Source organism: Dunckerocampus dactyliophorus, chromosome 16, assembly GCF_027744805.1.
Source record: "Dunckerocampus dactyliophorus isolate RoL2022-P2 chromosome 16, RoL_Ddac_1.1, whole genome shotgun sequence".
Lineage (NCBI taxonomy): Eukaryota > Metazoa > Chordata > Actinopteri > Syngnathiformes > Syngnathidae > Dunckerocampus > Dunckerocampus dactyliophorus.
Genome location: NC_072834.1, coordinates 18846153 through 18872668, shown reverse-complemented (window position 1 = coordinate 18872668; position 26516 = coordinate 18846153). Strand labels below are relative to the sequence as shown.

The window sequence follows — 26516 nt, the reverse complement described above, 5'->3', positions numbered from 1 at the left end:
TTATCTCAACCCAAAGAAAGTGAATATAGAACATTAACAAAATGCTGGTATCCACAACTCACATTTTCTATTTCTCTCTCGTCACTTTCGTCACATTATTAACTGAAAACCTGAATGAAAAGCAGGCTTGCAGGCTCCTCGTGGTCATGGGGGGCTGGCTGCAGCTGATCGGCAAAGGGGATCTGCGTTTAAAAGCCGCGCAGATAACAGTGCTTTCACGGACATTGGCCGATTCTGATCGGTGGCCGATCTATCGGAGCACCCCTAATACCAACTATAGACACCAAGAGGACACCAAGTTTTGGTTCTTTTAAGGTTTCTTCCTTAGAGGGGGATTGTCCTTGCCTCTGTCATGCACCATAAAAATATTATTGTCTTGATTTGATCTCATTTATCAATGAATAAACCAATCAGGAGTTGGACTCCAAGGCCCCCAAATAGACTCACTCCTAAATCCAGAAGAAAGGATTTCATTCCAAGTCCACAAAATGGGGACCAAGTCCACATATTTAGGGCTACGGTCACAGTGCAGGTCAATTCCGATTTTTTTGCCCATAGGTGACCTGTGTCTGATTTTTTCATGTCAGTGTGAAAAGTATTGTAATGTAATTTCAATTTCTTTCAAATGCGACCCAGTTCTTTTTCGTATGTGGATATAAATGCGATATGTATCCGATGCTACTGCAGTCTGAACGACCGGGTCGCCTATATTCGACCTATACGTCATAGAAAGGGGACAAACCTCACAATTCACTGGCAAAATATGCAGGTTTAAAGAGAAATGGCTGACGACGGCGCAGAAAACAGTCAATGGTCAAAAGAAGATGTTGTGGAACTGAATTAATTCACGACTCACGTCAATGCCCGACCACTCCTTGCTCAGGCTCCTCACCCACACGCTTCTCGGAATAGACGTCCAACAAGTACCCCACAAACTGCTGTAGCCAAAGTATTGTGCTTTACTTCTGAATCTCCTATGCAAAATAATTCAGTAATTAAGAAAATGTTGTAAATTGCCACAAATGCACCAACACTGACTGACCATGGTTACTTCTGCAAACATGCTGCCTGTGATGTTGTGTGATGTCCATCCATCCATTTTCTATGCCGCCTATCCTAATTAGGGTTGCGGGGGTATGCTGGAGCCTATCCCAGCTGACTTCGGGCGAGAGGCGGGGTACACCATGGACTGGTCGCCAGCCAATCGCAGGGCACATATAAACAAAGAACCATTCACACTCACATTCATACCTATGGACAATTTAGAGTCGCCAATTAACCTAACATGCATGTTTTGGGAATTTCCAAGGAAACCGGAGTACCGGGAGAAAACCCACGAATGGGGAGAACATGCAAACTCCACACAGAGATGCCCAGCGGAGATTCAAACCCAGATCTTCCCGATCTCCAGGCTGTGTGGCCTGTGCGACTGTGTACCAACCACTCGGTCAACGTGCGGCTTGTCGTGTGATGTCGTGTCTCTTAAAATGATCACATTTTAATAGAAAAATCATACCTCGCAGAGTGAAGGTAACCTAGTACTGGCTGCTTGTCCCAATACTTTTGTTCATATGGCATATCCAGGAGGAAAGTCCTTTTATTGCCACTGATCTTCACTCGACAGCGCAGCCATTTCCAATTGAACTCCAGGCGTTCAGGGAGCATTATTGGTAGTCTCCATCCATTCTTCCGCACCTCTCTCAATGGCGGCACTGTGAAAAGCGCTCCCACCTCCCCTCGTGGACGGCCAAATTTCCTCAGGAAGTTTCCTTGGTAACAAAGCTGTTGAGCCCCGAGCTCTGGCAGTACATTCCCATTTGCACTTTGTAAAAGGTGAGGCTATGGGATTGGGCTTGACAGTGCGTAGTCACCAGGGGGAAGTCGGGCAATCGAGCAATTCTGACAGATCAGCAGTTGAGCCATAAAAGGGAAGCTTGTCGATCTCACTTCATAAAGCAAAAAGACGGCAGAAAACGACGGCGTTTTCTTGCCCCTCGGTGGAACACCACCTCTGTTGATTTTCATGCTCAAGCCACAAATCTTTTACAAGCAAAGCATGTCTTTTGATTGAACTATGAAATGCATACACTGTGACACCTGACAAATACTCAGTCTATAAACAGTCGTTGTCATACATCCACCTTCTGTTCACATTTTATGTTTGGGAGTCTTCTCCCCTTCAGAGACACACTGCAAATCAAGACTGTTTTAAGCCAGATTCTGAGTTAGTCGACTGAATTTGGCCCAACAATCAATCTTCTTTTGCTCATCTGAGGTTGGGTCGCGGGGGCAGCAGGCCAAGACGAGAAACCCAGATTTCTCTCTCATAGTCTGCTTCATCCAGCTCCTCCGGACGGATCCTGAGGCATTCCCAGGCCAGTTGAGAGACATAGTCTCTCCAACATGCCCTGAACTTCCCCGAGGCCTCCGACCAGTCGAATGTGCCCTGAACACCTCCTCAGGGAAGCATTCGGGGGGGGGCATCCAGACCATATGCCCAAGCCACCTCATCTGGCTTAAAACGGAGACTGCTTGAGAGATGGGTCTCAATTTGTTGCAAATGAAATATTCGATTCACTTGAGCTCAAATGTGAACGCTACCCGGACCAAAGACACGGATCAGGGTTAAAATGAGTACGCAGAAATGTGTTGGAAGCGCTGTCTCTCCGCTATGCTCTCTCGCTCCGTGTGTGTGACAATGGCGCTCTTTAAAGGTATATTTTGGAAGCGTTTGGTGAACTCTAGGATTGTAAATATGGCAGAATATAAAAATAACCGACATATTCAACTCAGCAGTCGGCAATTTGGTATGGAATATTAGATTTACATCCCGTAATATGTCACGAAAGCTGTCCAATCAAGTCCTTACTTTATGCATATGTTCTTCACTGCCTTTGGTATGCCGTCAATATCCGCTCACATAAAAATTATAATCAACACGCATAAAGACCACTCTGCTCTCAGTCTCTGAATAACTGCTTGCTGGCTCTCTCTGCACGCTCGCCGTCACCCTCTGTGCCTTCTACACGCTCGCCATTGCTGAGTTTTGGCACTCCGGGGGCGAGCATTGAATGGTGGTTGTTGCGCACCTGTGTTTCCTTTTCTATGTTTATGGCACAGATCAAATCCCAATTAGTTACCTTGTTGTTGACATTTGAAACCCGGAAAGGGCCGAAAGGTCTTGAATTGCTAGTACCACTGCAGTTATTACTTCTAGTCGCAGGACTGTGTCTGACACAGCGGTTCGTTCGCATTTTAGAGCTTCAAAAATCGAAGCAAATGTCATCCCTGTAAGCGAGAATCTACAAGAACAGATAAACGCATCAACCTCCTATCAGAAGACACGGTACACCACACACCGTAATTGTTCCATGCGTCAGTGGTTTCATCCGTTAATTATGACGTTTCAGGTCAAACCTGGCGCATATCCAGGATGGCGCTCTTTCTCACCTTAACCGATTGTTAGTTTGGTCCACACCAGAGTGAGTGCAACATTGACTGGGCTATACAGTAAAACTGTATTTTTTTTGCTCTGGGAAAAAAAAGTCAGAAAAAGACAGGTTGTCTCATTGTTGGATTTCTAAATGCTTACCAGAAGGTGGTACAAAACCATTCTACCCAAGCGAGTCAGAGCTTTTCTTCTTGTCACTCACACATACCAGTAATTACAGTAGGGTGCTTTCACAAGTAGCACCCCTAACTCCGATTTTAATCAAACTACTGTGTTTTCATTCTCTAGTTTAGCCAGGTGTGAATCAAAGTTGGATTCGGACCATCGCATCTATCAATCATTTGCTCATGACATTCCCTCCAGACATTTATCGGCAACCACCCATACGTTGAGCCTTCTTCCTGTCTACGTTCTCACTGACAATAAGACAAGTTTGTTGCCTTGGTCCGTTTGAATTTGCTACCGTGTGAAAAAGTTCACAAACCCGTGGAGAGCTAGAGAGCATTATAATCGTCTGTGGCAGGCAATTCATTTGTGCAATTGTTCCAAGACTGTAGACCGGCTTTAAAAAGAGACTGATCAGAGGATGGAGTGGCCCTTGGTGCATAAGAGTACAATGCATCTGCAAGCATTCACTAAGTTGGAGATAAGGACTAGCTCTGGCAACTTAAAAAAAAGAGTTCTGTTGATGTAGCACTATTATCAAACTACCTCACAGCATGAAGACACAAGTCCATTTTCTCTCCGCTCTTGAGCGTCTTTGGTGGTTTTCGTTTTGCTAGCACGGAGCAGAGAACCTCACATCCGAGGGAGACGTATGTTGTCTTTGCTAATCAAGACATTTGAGGAAGAGCGGCGAGCGACTGTGTGAAAATGAAGCCGTCTCGTGTCGCTCCCTCGGGACACACAACGCAAGCCGAGCGTGGAGGAAACCACAAGACTGCACATTAATGAAAGAGGCAGGCCCGATGACACGACCGTGCCGTGCCGTAAAAAAAAAAAGCTGGAGCGCTTGATGAGGCTGCAGGTGATACACTTCATTGGAACAAAAGATACCGTACAACAACAGTATAAAGTAGAACATCATTTAGCTGGTAAGCAACAATAATTGGTAACAAAAGCAGGCACAATAAACCCACATTTATTGCGCTAACTGGCTCCTGACTTGATAGTGATAAGTGAATTTCTGCCAAGTAGGATTCCTTATTTGTAATCAAATATTTTTTGTTAGAGCATAGAAAAACTCTTTACAACCTTCTAAATACATTTTTAACATAAGAGCCATCTAGACATGCAATAACACCCTTATAATCACCTTTACACTACTGTTACCCAATATAGTACACAAAATAAGAGACTCACATGTTAGCAATGGGAGAGCTTGTTGTTGTTGTTGTTCCTTTTTTTTGCTTGCTTCCTGTGGCGGTTATTATCTCATCAATGTAACATTACTGACACCTAATGACCAGAGCAGAATACTACATATCATCACAATGTCTTTGAATGCATGTTCTGAATGCCTTACATTTGTATTTTAGTTAATTTTGCCATTTTTATGCTGGAAAATCCTTAATATATGCCAAAACTACATACAATTCGAGATAACTATAACCTAAACAACTTAACATAACTAATTTACTTGCAGCTTCTAATATGAGGAACATGATTTTCTTTTTGGTGTCATTTGTGTTCCGTCTTTCTCAGTTGTTGATGAAGTTGATGTTTACATTGCAAATTTTCAGTGTTACAGGAGTGATAGGAGTAGCAGATACTGGCACACAAGCTTAGAGTGTGCTCTCACAGCTGTCAGTGTGGAAAAAAACTAACATAAGTCGCTCCGGAGTATAAGTCACAGGACCAGCCAAACCATGAAAAAAGTCCAGAAAATACGATATTTACTATTAGAACAAATCAACAATATTGATGGTGAAATAAATAAAAAATGATGAAAGAATAATAAAAAATATAAACATGACATACATTATAAAATGAAACATTATTGGTGTTTTAAAATGAAAAATTTGTATCTAAAATTGGGACACTTTGTCTTAATAAGGAAACAAATATGGGTGTTTTTTTTAGATAAAAACAAGTATGTTTGATAATAATGAAAGAAAATGTAAACAGCAATTCCAATATTAATACCAGAGTCCTAAAAAAATCCAATCGAATGAAAAAAAAACAATTAAATAAATACAAAATTGGACATTTTGAAGGAAAAATCTGCATCTAAAAAAAATATTTTTTTGTTTTTTGCATTTGTTTTTCATTAAAAAAATATATAAACCTATGAATACTAGTAATATTTTGTCCATCTCACGCTGCCCACCTCACCACGACAAGAAAATGAAAGCTCTGCTTCCAAACCCTGGAACGCCCAAATCCAGACCCCAAACCCACCTGCTCAAGACTGCAGAGCCGCTATAACTGCTTATACAGCGTACTGTCCTTCAATTCTTCATTACATGTTGATTTTGGTTAGCATGTTGGCCACACAACCAGGAGATCTGGAAAGTCTGGGTTCATATCTCCCTTTGGACATCTCTGTGTGGAGTTTGCATGTTCTCCCCATGTGTGCATGGGTTTTTCTCCGGGTACTTGGGTTTCCTCCACATTCCAAAAACGTGTATGAGGTCAACTGGCAACTCTAAATTGTCCATAGGTATGAATGTGAGTGAGAATAAGAGAAAAAATATTCAACCACCATTGTTTCTTCAGTTTATTGATCCATTTTAATGCCTGGTACAACTAAAGGTACATTTGCTTGGACAAATATAATGATGATAACAATTATAGCTCATCAGAGTTTCATTTAAGAGTTGATATCGACCAACTTGCATGGTTTTCTTGACAATAACCAAAATCACTTTAGTTCTTACATGAACAGCTATAGCATTGCACTGCCAAAAATGTAACTCTGATAAGCTATTTTTGTTGTCATTGTTATATTGGTCCAAACAAAGGTACCTTTAGTTGTATCAGGCATTAAAATGAACAAGAAAATGAAGAAACAATGGTGGTCTAATAATTTTTTCCATGACTGTATGTGTCCTGCCATTGACTGGTGACCAGTCCAGGGTGTACCCTCCCTCCCGCCCAAAGTCAGCTGGGATACGCTCCAGCATACCCGGTGATCCTAGTGAGGATTAAGCGGCATAGAAAATAAACGAATGAATGAATGAATGCCAATTTTGATCCAAGACTAATAAAATACTGTCATGTTCCGCAGGACGGGAGTGAGCACTTCCTGTCCTGCGCTCTTATTTTGGAGTGCTTCACTTCCTGCTGGGGGGAAGCTGCAGCCACTTCACCCCAGTGGTATTATGCACAGCTGGCCGCAATGACAATTAGTGGGGTTTAAAAGGCCAGCGTCGTGTCAGGTACGGCGCTGGTTCATTTTCCCGTTGCCTGTGCTGTCACGTGAACGTTCCTATGCCCTGTTGCTACTGTCTACGACTACCATGTATGTTTTTCACACAGCCCTTTTCCCACCTCTGTCGCCTTGTTTTACCCTGCACATGTACTGAAACTGCTTTATTAAAGGACTTTTATTTTCCACCACTGACGTCTGTCCCTGCATCCTGGGGGTCAAGCACTCGACAGCTCCACGTTTCATGACAAATACATAAAAAATGGTCAAATAAATATAAAGAAATAGACATAAAATGGTATTAAAAATGAAAAATAGCATGTAAAAATGGAAGGTTTTGTTTTTGGGGGACAAGGTTTTAACAGTTTTAATACAACATCAGTGCAACAAAAATAAAAAATAAAAATATAATGGCATATAATTATGTTTTAGTGTTAAAATAGTGATGTATTATATTTTAATAAAAGGAAAATCATACATTTTTGAAAAAGTCAACGGGAAGAAAAGCCCTATACCTGGTTTTAAATGATTAGTTTGGATAATGCATTGCCCCATAAAGAGTTCATTTCACTATGAATTAACAGTACCTAAAAGACAAGATGAAGCCTGGATTGTGCGTTTATGCAAGCAGTAGTTTTCCCCAAGCCAAGGTGGCATTTTAGTAGGCCAGCACGTGTTGAGCGATGGGAAACGTGGATAACTGAACGTACATGCAAGCACAGCGGGGGGAAGTAGCGGTGAATCTGGGTCAGGGATGTGACACCTGTCCTGCTCCCTTTAACGGGTGATGCGGACGGCGTGGGAGGACAGCGTGACATTCTAATTCCCTCGTCTCCACGCTGGCGAGATAACCAAATGTGAGAATACATCGGCGTGTGGGGGAAGGGGTTGGAAAGGAAGACCTTTTTCCAAATAAGGTCACTCTGTTTTGTTATTTGAAATGAAATCATTGCATTCTGGTTGGCAGCACTTCTGTCAACAGTGGGAAGATGCTCAGCTACACGAATCTCATGTAGGCTTAATCTGTATCAGGAAAATGAATCATGGATCTTACACGTACGTACGTAGAGCTAAATCTAGACACCGAACGTGGGAAGTAAAGCTAAAAGCTTTCTGTGTCTTTTTTGTGGCATTTATTCCATAAAATAAGGAGCGGCCTCAACAAGGGGTATTAAGGCACAAAGGTCATGAGAAGAGACCTATACTGCACAACACAGCAGCAACAGAACCAAGGTTGTGATAGCAGAAAGGACCAAACTCCTCAGCCAGCACTAATAGCGATGATGAGTTGAGTGTAAACAACAGGTAGAACACGCGTGAGTTTCACATCAACAGCTGAGAAGCAGCATTTTAAAGCGCACGCAGAGGTAGATACTGTAAACACAGCCGCTGCTGTTAATGCCAGTGTTTATCAGCCCGGTGCTAATTAGAGAACCAGGCGGTTTGCGTTTGAAGAGCACCATAGGAGACGTAATAATCTTGATATAGAATAGAGCACAGGTGTCCCAAGCTTTTTCCAGAGACGGCCACAGAGTGAAAAGTGAAAGCATGCTATTTTGCCACTTTGATATTTTGCAAAGCAACACGTTTTGTTTGTGTCTCATAATATTACAACTTCTTCCTCTTAATATTTTGACTTTATTCTTGATTATAAAGTTTCTCCAATCTAATATTCCACAAAAATATAGCTTTATCTGTTGTTTGGTGTGTTTCTCGTGATATATTAAAATGATGTACATTTTAAATTTACGTTCTGAAGGCCAGGGGAGACGGTGCCTTTTCTGTAGTTGGCCCAAAGCTGTGGAACACTCTCCCCTCTCATGTAAAAACGGCCCCCACAATTGAAAGCTTTAAGTCTCGTCTTAAAACCCACTTTTATTCTCTGGCTTTTAACTCGGCGTGAGTCGTGTGGTCCTCTGTGTCTTTTATTCTTTTTTTAGTTTTAAATGGTTTATTTTTATTTTTAATTTAATTGTATTCTATTGTATTTACTTATTTATTTTTTTTACCTACTTATTGTATTTATTTCTTTTATTGTTTTTACTTATTTATTGTTTTATTGTTGTTCTTCTTTTAAATGTATTTGTTTCCATTTGATCTTTTACTGTATTAATTTGTACTTTTACTTATTATTGATGGTTTTACTAGTCTGTGCAGCACTGTGGAAACAGTGTTTATAAAATGTGCGATACAAATAAAGTGGATTGGATTACATTGGATTGGATTGAAAATGATACTATTTTTCCTAATAATATTCCAATGTTATTATCATAAAATTATGACTTTTTTTCCCTTTATATTTTACTCTATTGTTGGAAAATTACAGTTCCCCCCCCCCATTTCTGCTGTTTTTTCCCAACTATTTCAACTTTTTTCTTGTAAATTTTATTCTTGTAATTATGACTTTATAACTCTTTTCCAAACTAATTTTAAAATTACAACTTTATCCATTTTTTTTGTTTTTTCTCATCTTTAAAAAAAAGAAGTAAACTTTAAATGGCATTATTTTTCCTATTATTAAGTTTCCTATTATTCACATAGAGTGATGACTTTTTCTTGTTAGATTACAACTCTTTTCTCTTCATATTTTGGCTTGATTCTTGTAAAATTACTGCAGAGTTTTTTTTTTCTTCTTTAGTTTTCTTGCTAAATATATCTATTTTCTAAGAATGTGCCGCGGGCCAATTAAAAAAACAGATGTGGGCTGCAAATGACCCCTGGTCTGCACTTTGGACACCCTTGGTGTCGTGTTTTGCACTCTGCCATCGCTTCAAGCTGGGCAAAATGTTGTGGTTGCTATTGGTAACCGGTCACCACACTCGCATATAGTATGTCACACACAGTGCATCACAGATCGATAGCATAGTGGGAAACAGGGGTGGCTTCCACCTCATGTGCATGCTTGACGCACTTTCCGAGCCTGTCAAAGACCCAGAAAGGTTAATTATTTGGAGCATGATCTGCTTATTTACACCAAAGCTCTTTATCTATTCCGTCGCAGCAACAAGGAAAGTGGGCTGAATCCTAATAAAACCTGCGCTCCCCCGTGCCACTTGCTAATATAAGCAGTGCAGCAGGCTGGGGGCTGGGAGGCGGTTGAAATATCAACACTCGAGAATCCTCTGACACCGTGTGGAAGTTCACCCAGAAGAGCGGATCGGCCTGCGACCACTCAGGGTCGGAGAATATTGCAGGGATGTAAATTTATCTGCGGATTCACATTTGTGTTATGCAACGATAGGCATTATTCCAACACAGAAAATGCAATCTGGTCCATGGCTTCTACAGTGGGTCCAAAAAACGAAATGCTGTATTAAAGTGTATTGAAAGTACTGTTAGTACAGATGAAGTGGCAAATCTAAACTAAACTATGCTAGACTAGCTAGCTGTTGCACGTGTTGTGTTTTCACCTTTAACAAAACAATTAGCAGCAATATTTCACGAGATATAAGAGGGAGATCAAAGGGTTGACTTCTTTTTACACTTAAAATCACGCAACACATTACAATTCTGAGACGGTAAGAGCGACTAACTGAATTAGAACAACAAATTTTACAACAAAGCGACATTTTAGAAGTAACCAAACCGACACTGAATATACTGCACGCACAGTTGTCCCTCGCTACATTGAGGTTCGAAAATCGCACACGTTTTTTTCAAAAAGGATCCGCCATCCACCAGTACGAACCTGGAGTTGGTTTTTCAGAGAGAATGTGATTACGTTTGATGTGTGTGGTAAAAGGCCGTGTGTCAAGTGGGTTTGTCCACTGCTGAGATAGGTCAACGTAGGCGCCATATTGGATGGGTCAAGGCTGCACAGTAAATGAATACAAGTCAATGTACTTACTTTGATAAAGCACCTTTCTACATAGAAATTTAGGTTAATGCCTCTCGTTTATACATTCACACATGCACTAATACACTTGGGAAACAGTTAGGCACCACAAACAATCACAATCACATTGTACAAAACCAAAAACAATCACATTGCTTTTGGTGCCTAACTGTTTCCCAAGTACAGTATATTAGTGCATGTCTGAATGTATAAACGAGAGCCATTAACTTAAATTTATTTGTAGAAAGGCGCTTTATGAAAGTAAGCAGCCTTGACCCATCCAATATGGCGCCGACATTGACGTACGGCTCAGCGCTCGATCCGGCGTCTATGTCTATGTTGTGCGCCAACAAATAGCACTCAATAATGTCATCAAATCTTACCTTTATGCATTCCCACACAGTATCAGCATTTGGGACCAAATGAGAGGTGAAAGAAAAAGGGTAAAAATACAGTATAGTAGTCTATCTTTGTAGCGTGGGAGAAAGTTAGCACACGCACAATGGCATGTTCAAGGACTGTCGGGGCTGACGGGTCGGCACTCGCAACAAACAACACATACATGCAAACACTATGGGATTTGTATATTTTTTTAATAAAAATAATGGCTCATATTTCCAATATTGGTATGCATTTATATAAAATTTGATATAGTTATTTCCAAATGTATTTTTTGTTGTTGTTGTTGTTGTTGTTGTTGTTGTTGTTGGTGACCCCTGCCTTAAAGCAATGCCTGTACGGTTAGTAACAGCGACGGTTTGACACAGGAAGTGATTATTGCAGTTCTAACCGACCTCTATGGGTAATAAATAGTCACAGGATGGACAGTTGTGGGTTTTGGACAATATTCCGTCCCCTTAAAACATCAACGCAGACCATTAACTGATATTAATGCCAGCCAAGAGTGGCGCTAACTGCGTTTGAATGGATGTCAAATCCCCCTTTTTTTTAACGACATAAGGTGAAAATTCAGCAGCCCCTCCTCGTCGTACTTGAAGTGCTCTCCAGCGTGACGTGACTCATCTTCACAGGCGACACAAAGCAGATGAATGCATCTTTGGCGTACTTAAGAGACGTGTAGTTGGAATCATTTATGGAGACGCGCAGGGGAGCCTTTGGCTTCTCTTGCATTTGACTTTTACGCGATTACTCTGCTGCCCCCGCGACCACAAGCCACAGTTTCTTCCATTTCTTTCAATAGCGTTTTTGCAGTAGATGCTTAAAAATAGCACAGCGCTCATCTCATACACATTACGTTTCACTGCTGATTTTCCAGTAAGTTCTTCAAAATAGCAGTGTCCCTGTCGTATAGAGGATCTTTGACTGGAATTTTTTCAAAATAGCAGTTCTTAATCGAGTGCTCCTGTCACATAGAAAATATTCGAGTTATGTGGGGTTTTTTTAGGTAGTTTTTTTTTGTTGTAATAGATCCTTAAAAGCAGCACAATGCTCCTGTCTTATAGATGATCTTTGAGTGGCATTTTTGGAAAAGGTCCTTAAAAATACCATAGCGCTCCTGTCATATAGAGGATCTTTGACTGGCATTTTTGTAGTGGATCCTGAAAAAAAAAACAGATCACTCTTGTTATATAGAGGATCTTTGGCTGGCATTTCTGCAGCAGATCCTTAAAAACAACAGAGTTCTTGTGTCATATAAATAATCTTTGATTTTTGCAATGAGTTAGCACATCACTCCTGTCATATACCTGTATAGAGGATCTTTGACTGGCATGTTTGCAAAAGGTCCTTAAACATAGCATAGCGCTCCTGTCATATAGTGGATCTTTGACTGGCATTTTTGTAGTGGATCCTGAAAAAAAAAACAGATCACTCTTGTTATATAGAGGATCTTTGGCTGGCTTTTCTGCAGCAGATCCTTAAAAACAACAGAGTTCTCGTGTCAGATAAATAATCTTTGATTTTTGCAATGAGTTAGCACATCACTCCTGTCATATACCTGTATAGAGGATCTTTGACTGGCATGTTTGCAAAAGGTCCTTAAACATAGCATAGCGCTCCTGTCATATAGTGGATCTTTGACTAGAATTCTTGCAGTCATGTAAATAATGTTTTATTTTTACAGTCGGTCCTTAAAAAACAGTAGAACACTCCTGTCAGTTAGATGATCTTTGACTGGCATTTTTGCCGTATACTGAAAAAAATGCCAGTCAAAGATCATCTCCTTAAAAACAGCATAGCTCTCCCGTAATACAAATGTTCATTGATTTTTGTAGTAGGTCCTTAAAAACAGCATAGCGCTTCTGTCATATAGAGGATCTTTGATTTTACAGTCGGTCCTTACAAACAGCAGCGAACTCCTGTCATATGGAGGATATTTGCAGTAGATCCTTAAGAACAGCATAGTACTCCTGTCATACAGAGGATCTTGTACTTGAAAACATCAACGCGCTCCCGTTACGCAGAGGATCTTTCAACAAGTGTTTTTGCAGCAAGTTCTGAAAAACAGCAAAAATGCAGCAGCAGCCAGTCGTACTGAGCATGTTACCTAGCATGTATGGTAACACATTGTACATGACAGCTGTGGGCACGCCCATGGATTATAAAGAAACAAACCTTGGGGACGGACAACATCCAGTCTACGATACACAGCGCATGAATCCTATTGCCGTGGAAAAAAAAAAAAAAGCATCTTGCTTGTCCTCCTTCATCTCTATTCCCAAACCTCTCGCCTGCGGCGACTTCACTTCCAATTGTGGGCCGGACCCTGCAGCAAAGCACTCGTTGCCTCCAGAGACGCTTGTTGTAGCCGAGTAAAGCCTTAATGATATTTCTGATGATATCATTACGATACCACACTGGTAGGGGTGTAACGGTAAATATAGTCCTCATCGCACTTTAGGTTACGGAACATTCGTTACGGTACAGTGGCGTTCCCACACGGCACACATCGGAGAGGGACAGGAAGTGTAAGATCTTCCCATCCTGGCATTCATCATGCAATCAGCAGCTGCTCACAATGACTTCTTATTTCCATGCTAATCTCCAGCTTTGATTGCCTTTGAGAATGCCTGAACACTGAGGGAGGGGTTCATTTGGAGTTCATGCTTTATCTTTTTCCCCTTTAGACATCTATTCAGGGAGTGTGGGGTGCGGAATTCAAAGCAGCGACAGCGAAATGGTAGCGGAGCTTGGAGGCTCGGCACAGAGTCAACGTCGTGGATGCCACGTGCGGCGGACGACAACAAATATTTGCTAAAAATGAGCAACAGGCATTTATTTGTAATACACAGATGGATAAAGTTACACCTGCGACCCTGGTGAGGACAGGCGGGATAGAAAACGTATGAATAGACGGATAAAGTTAGATGTCTTCAGGTGTTGGTACACTTATTTGTGACAATTGCAAATATACATAACCTGCTACAAACCTTTTCATTCAATGCAATAAATCATTTCATTTGACTCATTTCGTAATTAGTCATTATTCATTTTGGAAAATCTCCACTTCTACCAAGAAAAATGAAAAAATGCAGCAAAACCTTCTACCTTAACTAACTTTTACAAGTGGAAAAATAAGTCAACCAGTGGAAAATGTAAAAAAAAAAAAAAGTGGGACGTTCAATTTTTGATTTTTGACTTTTACGGGTGTAAAAATAAGCTAACCACTGGAAAAGGTAAAAACATAAAATAAAAAAATAGTGAAAATGTATGCCTAGTATTGTTATACTGTACCTTACACGTCTAAAAATAAGTTCGGAAAACTGTAAACAATCAGCAAAACGGACTACCTTAATTTGGACTTGTGAAGTGAGCCATTGGAAAAAGTAAAACTAAAAATAGCAAAACGTTCTACTTTAATGTACACTTCACAAGTGTAAAAGTAAGCAAACCAATGGAAAAGTGTAAAAGTAAATTAAACAGCGGAAAACACAAAAAAGCAAAACGATCTGCCTTAAATATGACATTTAGAAGTGGAAAAATAAGTTAACCAGTGGAAAACACAAAAAAGCTGAACATTGTACATGGGGTTTTAATTTCAAAAGTGTGAAAATAAGTTAATTAGTGAAAAAAAAACAGCAAAAATGTTCTACCTTAACTTTTTACAAGTGTAAAAATAAGTTAACCAGTGGAAAACGTACAAAATACAGCAAAACGTTCCAATTAGCTTTGACTTTTACAGGTGTGAAAATAAGCTAACCACTGGAAAAGGTAAAAAAAAAAAAAAAAAAAAAAAAAAAAATACAATAAAAAAACATAAAAAACACATACCTAGTGTTGTTATACTATACCTTACTCTCCACCCTACATGTGTAAAAATAAGTTCTGAAAATTGTAAACAATCAGCAAAACGTTCCACATGAACTTTGACTTTACGAGTGTAAAAATAAGTGAACCAATGGAAAAAGTAAACAACAACAACAAAAAAAAAACACAGCAAAACATTCTACTTTAATGTACACTTTACAAGTGTAAAAAGCAAGTGAACCAATGGAAAAGTGTAAAAAAAAAATAAAACAGCGGAAAACATAAAAAAATCAAAACAATCTGCCTTAAATATGATATTTACAAGTGGAAAAAATGGCTTATGGCTGCTCGGCGCAGGCAGATTAGCCCGCTGACGGCCATTTCTTTAAAACGTCTATCGTGCACTTTTTGACCTGGCCACGGCTACAAGGGCAGTGGGTGATTTAGTTGGAGTGGTCCCGACGAAAGCTGCGCTGCGTATTTGCTCCACTAATGAAAAGAAGGCAAGTGCAGTTTTCTGTGCCGTGCTCACGGATGACAAATATGCAAAGTCGCCAACTTTTTTTTTTTCTTTTTCTTTCCCCCAAACGCTAACCTGGGAATGGAAAGACACACCGTTGTGCAGCACAATGATGTATAGTGTACTTAAGCTAATTAGCTCCACCCCCGCCAAGGATACATCAAATATGACGCTGCATATTTCTTCCGAGAGAAAGCACTTGACGCGCCGAGGCATCTGCTGCCTGAAGAAGCCACGTAGCTAAATTGGGCAACCACAACATGATTGATATCTCTCAGTAAGTAGTGAAGTACTACACAAATACGCCAACCGCTTCACAGACGAGACCTCTGGGGGGGGGGGGGGGGGGGGGGGGGGGGAAGCAGGCTTCGCTACACATCTTAAAATAAAGCTCTGCCAACTATTGTCAGCTACAGATGTGGGAACTGTAAGTTTGATCATTTTGTTTTCCTTGAGGGAACAGGCTAACCTAGCATGTCGCTGTTCAAATGTGAGCATAATGTTAGCACTTTAGCATCACATACTGCAGCTATGCTAGTGTTGCTAACGTTAGACTTCACACGTGATGGGGAGCTGAAGTACCGATTTAAAAATTTTGGATGAATTACAAACTGTACCCCCTCAGCGGTATTTGACGTTAGAGGTTCCAACTGTGCTTTAGCTGTGAGCTAGCAAAATTCCTTGTCTTCAGAGCTTGATGGATTTAAGACTTGTGACGCACGTTGAGGTTTTGCAGTTTGGGAAGTGTAATCTCAGTTATGTTGTTTTTCTTCAGTCAATAGGCTAACCTAGCATGATGTTGCTGTTAAAATGTGAGTGTAACATTAGCACTTCAGCATAAAATAGCTATGCTTGTGTTGCTTTTCCCTGTACCTAATGTTGTGACCAAACATAGGCTTATAAACAGACAGCATGACAGCCAGAACCCCATTGTTAGAATCTATTAAACACTTTGAGGGGGGCGCACATTTGCATTTACATTAAACGCCAATAAAACGTCTGAAACGAAGCGGGATGGGGGAGCAGAATGGACTCCATTGTGTTTGCTGCGGCCGCCGCTGCTCCTGCTGCTGCTGACTCGACCATTTGTGTTATGGGCACAGCGGCTCAGTGCTTCACCTTAATCACGCTCGCCTCGCATTTTAGCCGCATGAAACCTTCGCCAGGGCTGACAGCAACAGGATGCACGCTCGGCCAATCCTCCTCCATCACCGCTACCAACACAGAGGAAGGAAAAGTGCTTACCTAGGAGAAAACACAGAAAAATAAGGCGGGAGGTGAGTAAGTTATCACCATTGTAGGATATTACATTCATCGTAAAGAGGTAAAAACAAAAGTAGCAACTGAATTCTATGCAACAGCTCCTAGGAGCTTGCGGCTTTATTACAAATGAACAATTCATTTACCTGGATGGGCAATTAAATACTTATTCGTTGTTAATTGTTAATTGTACTAAAAGTTTCACAAATGTTAACAATTTAATGGATGAATTCAGAACAAATCAATGTGTTGTTGCATTTTTAATATCTTTTGTAATAATGTGGTTAATATCTAATATTTTTTTTAAAATACATTTTTTTCTTTTAAATGTTTTTTTTTTTTTACATTTAAAATAGCTGTAACATTGTTTCATTGATTTATACTACACATTGTTTACACTTGACTTCCATTTAAAAAGTACTGTTTTTCTTGATGTTTTTATTGTTAGCAGTTTAAACGTTTACATTAATTTATTATTATGAAATTCTCTTCTTTTTAGATATTGATTTTACATTTAACAGTATATAAATGTACTACTTATTCATTTATTTACACTTAAAAATTAATAAAATGCAATTTTCTTGATTTTTATTTCTATTAAATTATTAGTAATTTAAATATTTAAACATTTACATTAATTAGTCAATATAACTTTTTTTTTATATATTGGTTTACATTTTAAATCAATGCAATATTTATTCATTAGTTTTCACTTAAAAAGCAATTAAATCTAATTTTCTTGATTTTTTTGTGTGCCTTATATTTTCAATCAATTTGTCAGATAGTTCTGAACTCCTGTTTCAATGCTAGCGGGAACACACAAAAGCGTGGAGGTGTCACTGCACTGCATGCATGTGTCAGCAACAGCGCCTCTGCTGTCTGCAGCCGATTACTACCCTCCCATTTGGCTCAATTGCTCCGGGACGCATTTCTCAAAAACCATCAGTTAATCCACCAATCAATTATGAGCACCATCCCTACTTCAAACCATATTTGCATGTCAGATGTAACCATAAAGATCTTGAATAAACGTTAAACGGGGCCGACGTCAGCACAGCATTACAGACAGAGATCTTAGATGGCGTCCTCTGTGGATTCCAACTTGGGGAGGCTGAGATATTTGCAGAAAAAAAAAAAAAAAAACGTTTGATTTCCCCGAGGCTGAGGTGATCAAAGCCAGGAGACGACTTCAAAGCTGGAGCAAAGAGCGATGGCCTCCCAAAAACTCTAACAAACTTTTTAGCTGTGATAAACTCTGGCAAAAACTTTGACTACGTACAAAGTGGGGCTGGGGTTTAAAGCCTCGGGTATGAATTGAGGTTTTAGGATAATCAATACATCAAGCATCATCCATAACGTTAATGTTTAGCACTGAAAACCCAAAATTGAGAGTCAATTATTCTTGGCTCGTTCAGTTGGTTGGTTTCTTTCTACACCTTAATTAATGTCTTCTCTGATCTCTGTCATTATTTTACGTGCAGTATTTCATGATTTCATGGCAATACCTGATGTATTTTGGTCAATTTGGTAAGGGGGAGGAACCAAATTACCCAGTTTTTAGGATAATCGACATGTCAATCAGTGTTTATTTCCTTGTTGTCACATCATCTACAAAGCTAATGTTTATCAGTGTGGGTCAATTCTTCTTGGTTTGCAGATTTATTGCACCTAATTACTTATTATTTTACATACAGTATTTATTGATTTCATGGCGATACCTGATGTATTTTGCTAGGTTTGATACAAAAGAGGACTGAAATTACCAAGTTATCGGATAATCGACATGGCAATCAGTAAGTCTTTATTTCCTTGACGTCACATTATCTACAAAGTTAATGTTTATCAGTAAAAAAAAAAAAATGCTAACGGTAATGCATTGAAATGTCTCCATACGTTATTTATCTGTTTTATGGAAATACATGATTTAAATATTTGAAAGCATGGTTGTCCAAAATGTAGGTTGGGACCCAAAACGAGTTGAGGGTCAATTCTTCTTGGATCACAGATTTGTTGTACTAAATTAACTTTTGCCATTATTTTACATATAGTACTTATCAATTTCATGGTAATACATAATGTATTTTGGTAAGTTGGACACAGAAAAGGAACCAATTATCAAGTTACTATGATAATTGACGTGCCAATCAGTAAGTGTTTATTTCCTTGTCACATCTACAAAGCCAATGTTTATCAGTGAAAAACCATGAATGCTAAAGGGAATGCACTGAAATGTCTAAAGCAGAGTTCTCCAAACTGCTAGTTAGGAAACAAATGCGGTCTGATTTTATTTGATTTTATAATCGCTGATGTTTGCTGGACTAAATCAATGTGTTCTATCTTATTCATTAGTTCACATACAGTATTTATCTATTTTATGGCAATACATGACTGAAGTGTTGGAAAGGAGTCTCCAAACTGTGGGTCGGGGCCCAAAATTGGTTCAGGTCAATTCTACTTGGTTTGCAGATTTGTTGTACTAAATTAATGTCTTCTATGATCTTTTATCATTATTTTACATCCAGCATTTATTGATTTCATAGCAAAGCATTATGTATTTTGGTCGATTTGGTATGGGTGAGGAACTAAATTAGCAATTTTGTTGAAAAAAAACAACTTGTATTGCTAGTTTGGTCTATCTAATATCTTTGGTCTTTATCTCTTTCACTATTGGCTGCTAATAACCTGCCATATTTCGCTAGCGCACGTTGATCTCTTGAATCTTTTCGAATCACAGGTGGATCTCAGGAAAGGATTAGTCTCCTTCCAATCACGCCGGAGGGGGAGGGGTGAATGAGATTGCCTTCAGTGAGGGGCAAATATGAAAATGTCAGGTTGGATGTTCTCACGGAAACAATCATCCTTGGATTACGGTGACAGAACACCGCACCTGATTAGACCTGACGGGGAAGCCAGCCAATTAAATATCACTTCCCCCTCGCCAAGAGAGTGGACCCCGTTGGTGAAGAAAAAAAGACCAAGAGAGGGGAGGGGAGCAGGGGTTTCTTTTGCAAGTCACTTCCTTGATGTTAATTCGGCCAACAGGCTGCAGATGATGCGGAAACATGTCGACCACCTTCCACCTGCTATGAATAATTCATGCTATCGACTGGCAAGGCAACGCACCCACACCAACACCAACTGTGCAGCGTCGGCGGTTAGCGAGCAATCAAGGATGGCGTGAAATGTCCAGACAAGATAAGAGTCATCAGGCTATACTGCGGAAAAACAAAAAATATGCTTTTACTATGCGTTTACTGAGGTGCAAAGTTGAATATTGAGGATGAGGCCATTACAGCCTTGACCAACATCGGTCCGGACGGTAAAGAGTGTGGGCATACAGCGGTGGGAAAAAAAGTGTTTGACTGCTTTGTGATTTCTTATTTTTTTGCATTTTTGTCACACTTAAATGTTTCGGATCATCAAACAAATGTAAATATTAGTCAATGACAGCAACAACTGAACACAACATGCAGTTTTGAAATGAAATTTTATTTTTAAGGGAGAAAAAAAAATCCAAACCTACATGGCCCTGTGTGAAAAAGTGATTGCCCCCTCCACCTCAAAAACGTGTATTTTGCACGGTCACATTTTGATAAAGTGTCACGTGATAATCATCCTACATATCTTCTATTCCAGTCTGATGTCGGCACATTGGCAACCAATCCGTTTGACTGGGTTGAATGTGAGCGTGACATTTTTTGTTCACTCACAATGGCTATTGTTTACTTTTGCACATTAATTTGTTACCAAATCGAAGAGGAAAGTTTAACAATCGTGATAAAGCAGTTTCCGAAATACAAACATGAATGCAATCAACGATAAAGTCTCATTTTCCATAAAATCTCTATAAAATCTGCCACACCTTGGAAATGAGTTTTTAATAATTTGTTTTTAACGTAAAACAATGTAATACAGCGCCTCTCCATTCGTGCGTATGTGATGAAGACGGTCGCATCTTGTTTACGTGTGTTCCACAGCGGAAGAAGATGCGATCGAGCGTCTTCATCACATATGCACGAATGGAGAGGCGACAGTGCGCAGGGACATGGCGGGAGGCAAATATAACGCTGAGAAATTTGTGAGGTCTGATTTTTTTGAGCAGGCATTTTGTATGAAGCAAATGTATTCCTCTTTTGAACACATACTGTTTTGAGAAGCCAAACTCTTTACTTAAATGACCCCGCAACTAAGCAGAACTACGTTCCCCGTCACAGAAATCCACCCAGAACTGGACTCGTGGGACCAAATGGTTGATACAGTCCGCTGCTGATGGGGATGTCATCCAACTTCATGTCAATAAATCCAAACTATCCCTTTAAGGAGCAAAGATGGAAAAAAAAGACACTTAAAACCAAATGTAAATAGTCACATCAAATTGTATTTAACTGCATATCAATGTTGGCAAGAAGGGTGATTATTTGATCAAAAAAGAAGTCCCAAACTTTTCCATGTTTATGTTGTTTTGTTTCATTGTGCTTCGGCGAGCGGCGACCCTTCCCACTTTGCTCGGCGGTCCTTGAATGCACCATAGTTGTGTGCGTGTGTTAACTTTCCCAGACGCTGCACAAACAGACTCGTGTTTTCCTCTTCCTTCTTTCACCTCATCCTTGCTCCCAAGTGCTGAGGTAAGCTTTGATGACGCTATTATGTCTGGTTTGAGTGTACAATTAATTCATGCTAGCACGCTGCTGTCACCCACACGCCCCACAATTTTATGTTAGAATCTCTCTAAAAAACAAACACCAGGCTCGTACCAATGCTGACTCTGTATTCATTTGGTGCTTTTAATTTAATGTTGTGCCTGTCTGTGCCAGACGACGTTGTGAACCTCACTTCCTGACGCCTTAAAAGTCGCACTAGACATCAAGTTGACAGCTCGGGCTTTTAGCTAGACGGCCTGCGCTCTCAACGCTCACACGGTGGACGTTGGTTCCAGCCCTTGGCGTGTGCAGGGACGGACCAGACACGTTACATGTGCTTTATACACAATACAGTACATAATAAATAAATGGCATTGCGTCATGACAATGTGCCCCCACCCGCCGTGCTGTAAAGGATTATTCATGCTCCAAAGCATTGCATTCCAGTGGGAACATTAAATATACATAATGTGTGAGTGCTGCTCAGTCTGACCCACTTTGCAGAAGCAGCTATTGCACCAAAAGACAGTGAAGCTCCCTCCTTTGATTAACCTTTCCCAAAGACCACCATCACCGTCCTTGATTTCTTCTTCTCTGCTTGCAATTCTGGTAAAAATAGACTTTACAAGTGTGGCGACGGTGGCGCAGACTTCTTGACAAGTTCTGCTGGAACCAAATGGCGACCGTCACGAAGGAGGTGTGATGCAGCTTGGAAAGGAGGCCCGTCGGAAAAAGCAGAGGAAGACCAGACAAAAAAGAGACTCTGTCCTCTTGAAAGGGTGTTGACAAATAGCTGAGCTAAAGACGCCAAAAGAGTCAAGTGTTTGCCAGTTACAGACTAATTTTAAACACAGTGCAACGTTTAAAAAGACCACACTGGAAAAAAATAAAATGCCTCTAAAGTCGTATGGAATTTCAGACTGACCAGAGAAACCAGTTCAGTGGGCGATCAATACCCAAAACTCAAGACTGTTCAATCTGTCATCCGTACATGAAAAGAGTATGGGACAGCTGCAACCCTACCAAGACACGGCCGTCCACCTAAACTTGCAGGTACAACAAAGAGAGCAGCCAAGAGGCTCATGGTGACTTTGGAGGGACTGCAGAGCTCCACAGATCAGGTGGGGGAATCCGTCCACAAGACAACCATTAGTCATACGCTACGGGTCCTATGTTTTGCTGTGTTTTGATGTCACGCAACTTCTCCCACTAAGCTACGCGATCGAGACAACTCTTGAGATGCCCTCAGGGCGTTGAATCAATCGGAATTGGACTGTTCAGGTTGTCTTTCATCAGTTCATGCTCAATAGGACAGCTCAGGTCATTGAGGTCATTCCATATATGGCAGCCAGGCGTCAAGCAGGATTCCTCCATATTTCCTGGCTGTGCTTATCCCACCATCCACCACACTTGAACCTGCTTCCATCACAAAGAGGCCAAAGGTGGACCGAAGAGAAAACGTTCTTCGCTCCAATAGTTTGAAGACTTTCCCAGAGTGCCACACTGAGCTAAATCAAAGTCAAGTGGACATTTCCCCTGATGTGACAAAGGGGTCATCGGGATTAGATGCCATCTCTCCGCGGGTTTCCCACCCCTTTCCGATCGTGTGGCCCAGCGCAGCAATCGAGGAAATTCGAGTATTTGTCGAAGGAGGTTTGGTCTTGCCTCATCTTCTCCTATCTATCATGTCAAATGGCGGGCTGAGCTGATGGTGGTCCACTTGAAGACGCGACAGAGGGCAGCTGGGGGTGGAGAGCACACACCCACCGCATACGCTCGTCGCTCACACTCGCAGTCTCTCTTGACCCAGCCTCCACCCTCAGGAGGAGGCAGAGGACAAGGAGAGAGCGAGGAGACGGCCAAAGACAAACCCCCCCGCGTCATCGGGGACGAGTCTCCACAACACAGGCAAGCGGCTAGTCAATAAGGCTGATGAAAAACAACTGAAGCAGAGACAGAAACGACAGGCGTTTTTTGTTTTGTTTTGTTTTTTTAGATGCGGGTAATGTCATGCTCTCCGCATGCGCTCACGTCACCATGGCACCTGATTATATGCCTCTGAAGCACAAAAATCGCAACCAATCTTGCAACAGATATGAATGACGATGGACGAAAACACCTCTGCACCTGGGGATAATAAATATTATTCATATTTTTGTGACTTTGGTGGAAGTCCTGCCTCAGAACTTTCAAAAGCAGCTGCACCGGAATGACCCTTCTAGGCTAATTGTGATGTAAATGTCGGCTGACTGGACCGCCGCCAATCCGATTATTTACCCAAGCTTCCATCACACATGATTGCTTTCTCGTCAATGGCTAAATATGACGATCTGAAAGCGGCTACTTCCATTAGCGGGGGAAGAGATGCAGGTGGCCAAAATGCAAACTCATGACAGGCAGAATTAACTGTTTTTAGCTAGCAAAAACAAAGTATCGCTTGTTAACAATTACTTCTGATTGGTTCAAATCTGTCTTTTTTTTGGGGGGGCGGGGTTCTTAGGCTTCCCCCCACATCCAATAATTCGTCCATTGGTGTGAATGTGAGTGAATGGGACCTGTGGTTGACTGGCGAGCAGTTCCAGTTATCATTATCTATAATCGTCACGCATTGATATGCTTTCCGCTACGTTACGTTATAGCAGTGGTTCTCAACTATTTTCTGTCAAGCCCCCCCCCGATTTGAAACAGTACCGACATCCTGTAATATGTATTCATTTATCTGTACAAACCATTGTACGAGCATCGCTCAAGCATGAATAAAGACACTAAGAGACCTGCCTACCTTGAAAACCTGCCTCTCACGTGCCCCTGGGGGACCCACCCCACTATTTGAGAAGCGTAGCGTTACAGTAAAATAACTGACTGGCTAACAACTGTACACCAGACCAAACATAAATAGATTATGACCTTTAGGAACAGGATGATAAGCTATGGAAGCCAGTTGTAACTGTTTTCAAAAAGTGTGTTTTTTTGATGTTGTAAAATAGAATGTGCATACAATTCACATTATATTATTTTTTTTTCTAAGTTACATACTCTTAGGAATGGAATATGTTCCACTCTGTTGTGAACAAGCTCAAAGATGTTGCAGTCTGTCAGTGAGTTTAAAGGGTTTAGGGAATCACCCGGGTTCTTAAATTCCTTCAGCTGTGAAATAACTATCTCAGTCAAAGAGTAACAAGTTTAACAACTTATTCTATTTGGAGTGAATACAAGATATTGCAATGCCAGCGCTGGAGAGAACAGTCAGCTACTCATCCAGGAGTCTAGCAAGGTCCGAGTGGTCTCTAAAGTGAAACTGAGTTTCTCTTCCTCATATGCCTTCTGTACAGGCGGTCCCAATGATCAGGAAACTTCCCGTTAACTGTTTCTTGGTCTATTGGTATGGCCTGGTTTTAGCCAAGAGACAAGAAGGTCACTCATAATGAAACCGTGTGTGTGTGTGTGTGTGTGTGTGTGTGTGAGAGAGAGAATTAAAAGAACACGGTGTGTTTGTTCCAAGTGAAAGGCCTTGTGATCGTGTGTTACCGCAATTGTGAAAAAGCGCAAATATGTTGCAGTACTTATCCAAAACAGTGTAAAATATGCCATTCCTAACAGTAATGATATTATTACAATTATGATATTAAAAAGTCTATTTAATATTTCAACTTTATGCTACCAAAATGATGTTACTTCCATCCATCCATTTTCTATACCGCTTCATCCTCATTAGGGTCGCGGGGGCATGCTGGAGCCTATCCCAGCTGACTTCGGGCGACAGGCGGGGTACACCCTGGACTGGTCGCCAGCCAATCACAGGGCACATATAGACAAACAACCATTCACACTCACAGTCATACCTATGGACAATTTAGAGTCGCCAATTAACCTAACCTGCATGTTTTTGGGAATGTGGGAGGAAGCCGGAGTGCCCGGAGAAAACGCACGCACACACGGGGAGAACATGCAAACTCCACACAGAAATGCCCAGGGGAGAATCGAACCCAGGTCTTCCCGATCTCCAGGCTGTTCCTGTATTGGCCAACGTGCTAACCACTAGACCACCGTGCGGCCCATGATGTTACTTTTTCTTCATAATATAATACAATACAATACTGCTTTCTTCATTTTTTTCTCTCAATATTTGGACCATATTCTTGTAAAATTACTGCAATTTATCCAATTTTGCTGTTGTTTTTCTTGTTAAATTTTGGCAAATGGGCCTCGGGCCGCACTTTGGGCACCTCTGGTTTAACCTGTGAGGAAATGTTACTTGATTAAATAAGAATAAGACAGGGAGCGAAGTAGCCATCGACATGTGAACACCGCTAAGAATGAAACACTAATAAAACATATCAAGAAGTTGCGTGCCTTTAAGGGTCTGTATGGCAAACATGAGGTAGGGAGAAGTGGGCTGAGGCTAATTCCTGTGGGATGCAAAGCAAAGATAAAGAAGTACAATCAGTTGTCGAAGACGGGGGAGGAAAAAAAAGCGAGAAAAGCTTTAAACACAAGCAGCAGTTGTTGACGCTTCAAAAAAGAACCTGTGCGGCGACACCAAAGCTGACAGCCAACTGGGTGAACGCAGGATATGCGTTTCAAATGCCGCGGTTATGTAACGCAGAAACGTTGCAGGGCAGTTTGTGTATTTTCGTCCTGTGACTGATTTACTTTGAATGTTGACGTGTGCGCTTTTAGAAAAGGTACACAATACACCCTGATCTTACAAGATTTACCTTCCACTGAAGGACGTCAGTGAAAAAGAATTGACCTCAGCCGTTATATAAAAAAAAAAAGTAATTGCTGTTAAGGCATTTGTACAAAAATGTAGAGCAAAATTCTGCAATTTACGATGTTTTCGAGAGTTGCCACTGACCTTAACCTACGATCACCAAAGCTTTTGGGTGCTCCAAAGTACACTTTTTTTTTTTTTTTTTTTTTTACAAATCCAAAGCCAAGGTTCTGCCAAGACTGTGTCGTGTTTTGTTATGCCCAACACAAAAGCATCCGTGGAATTAAAGCAGCCTCGTCATTCTAGCAGCAAAATTGCTTGTCCTTGAGGTACAAAAAGGCAAGGACCGAATAATGTGTAAAAAATAAATAAATAAATAAATAAAATGCTTCATAATTTCTTGTCCAAAGGTTCTGGATGAATGGGCACAAAAGCTGAAAATTTAGCTAATTGGGTATTAAAACTTAATAAAATTAATTAGGGAAATGATTTAATACGCCTGAAAGAGGACACCCCGCTG

At 40.7% G+C, this 26516-nt stretch overlaps 1 protein-coding gene across 3 annotated transcripts in view; it reads right to left on the bottom strand.

The window, feature by feature from the left end:
* The window catches only part of LOC129169591 (cell adhesion molecule 1-like), a 440926-nt gene that overhangs the window by 257963 nt on the left and 156447 nt on the right, over positions 1–26516 (bottom strand). Inside the window, exon 2 of one of the 3 annotated variants that reach the window (XM_054756156.1) lies at positions 16502–16627. The exons of the other annotated variants lie outside the window; for them this stretch is intronic. The gene's annotated coding sequence lies outside the window, so the exon portion shown is untranslated. The remainder of the gene's footprint in view (positions 1–16501; positions 16628–26516) is intronic. 3 annotated transcript variants of the gene reach the window in all.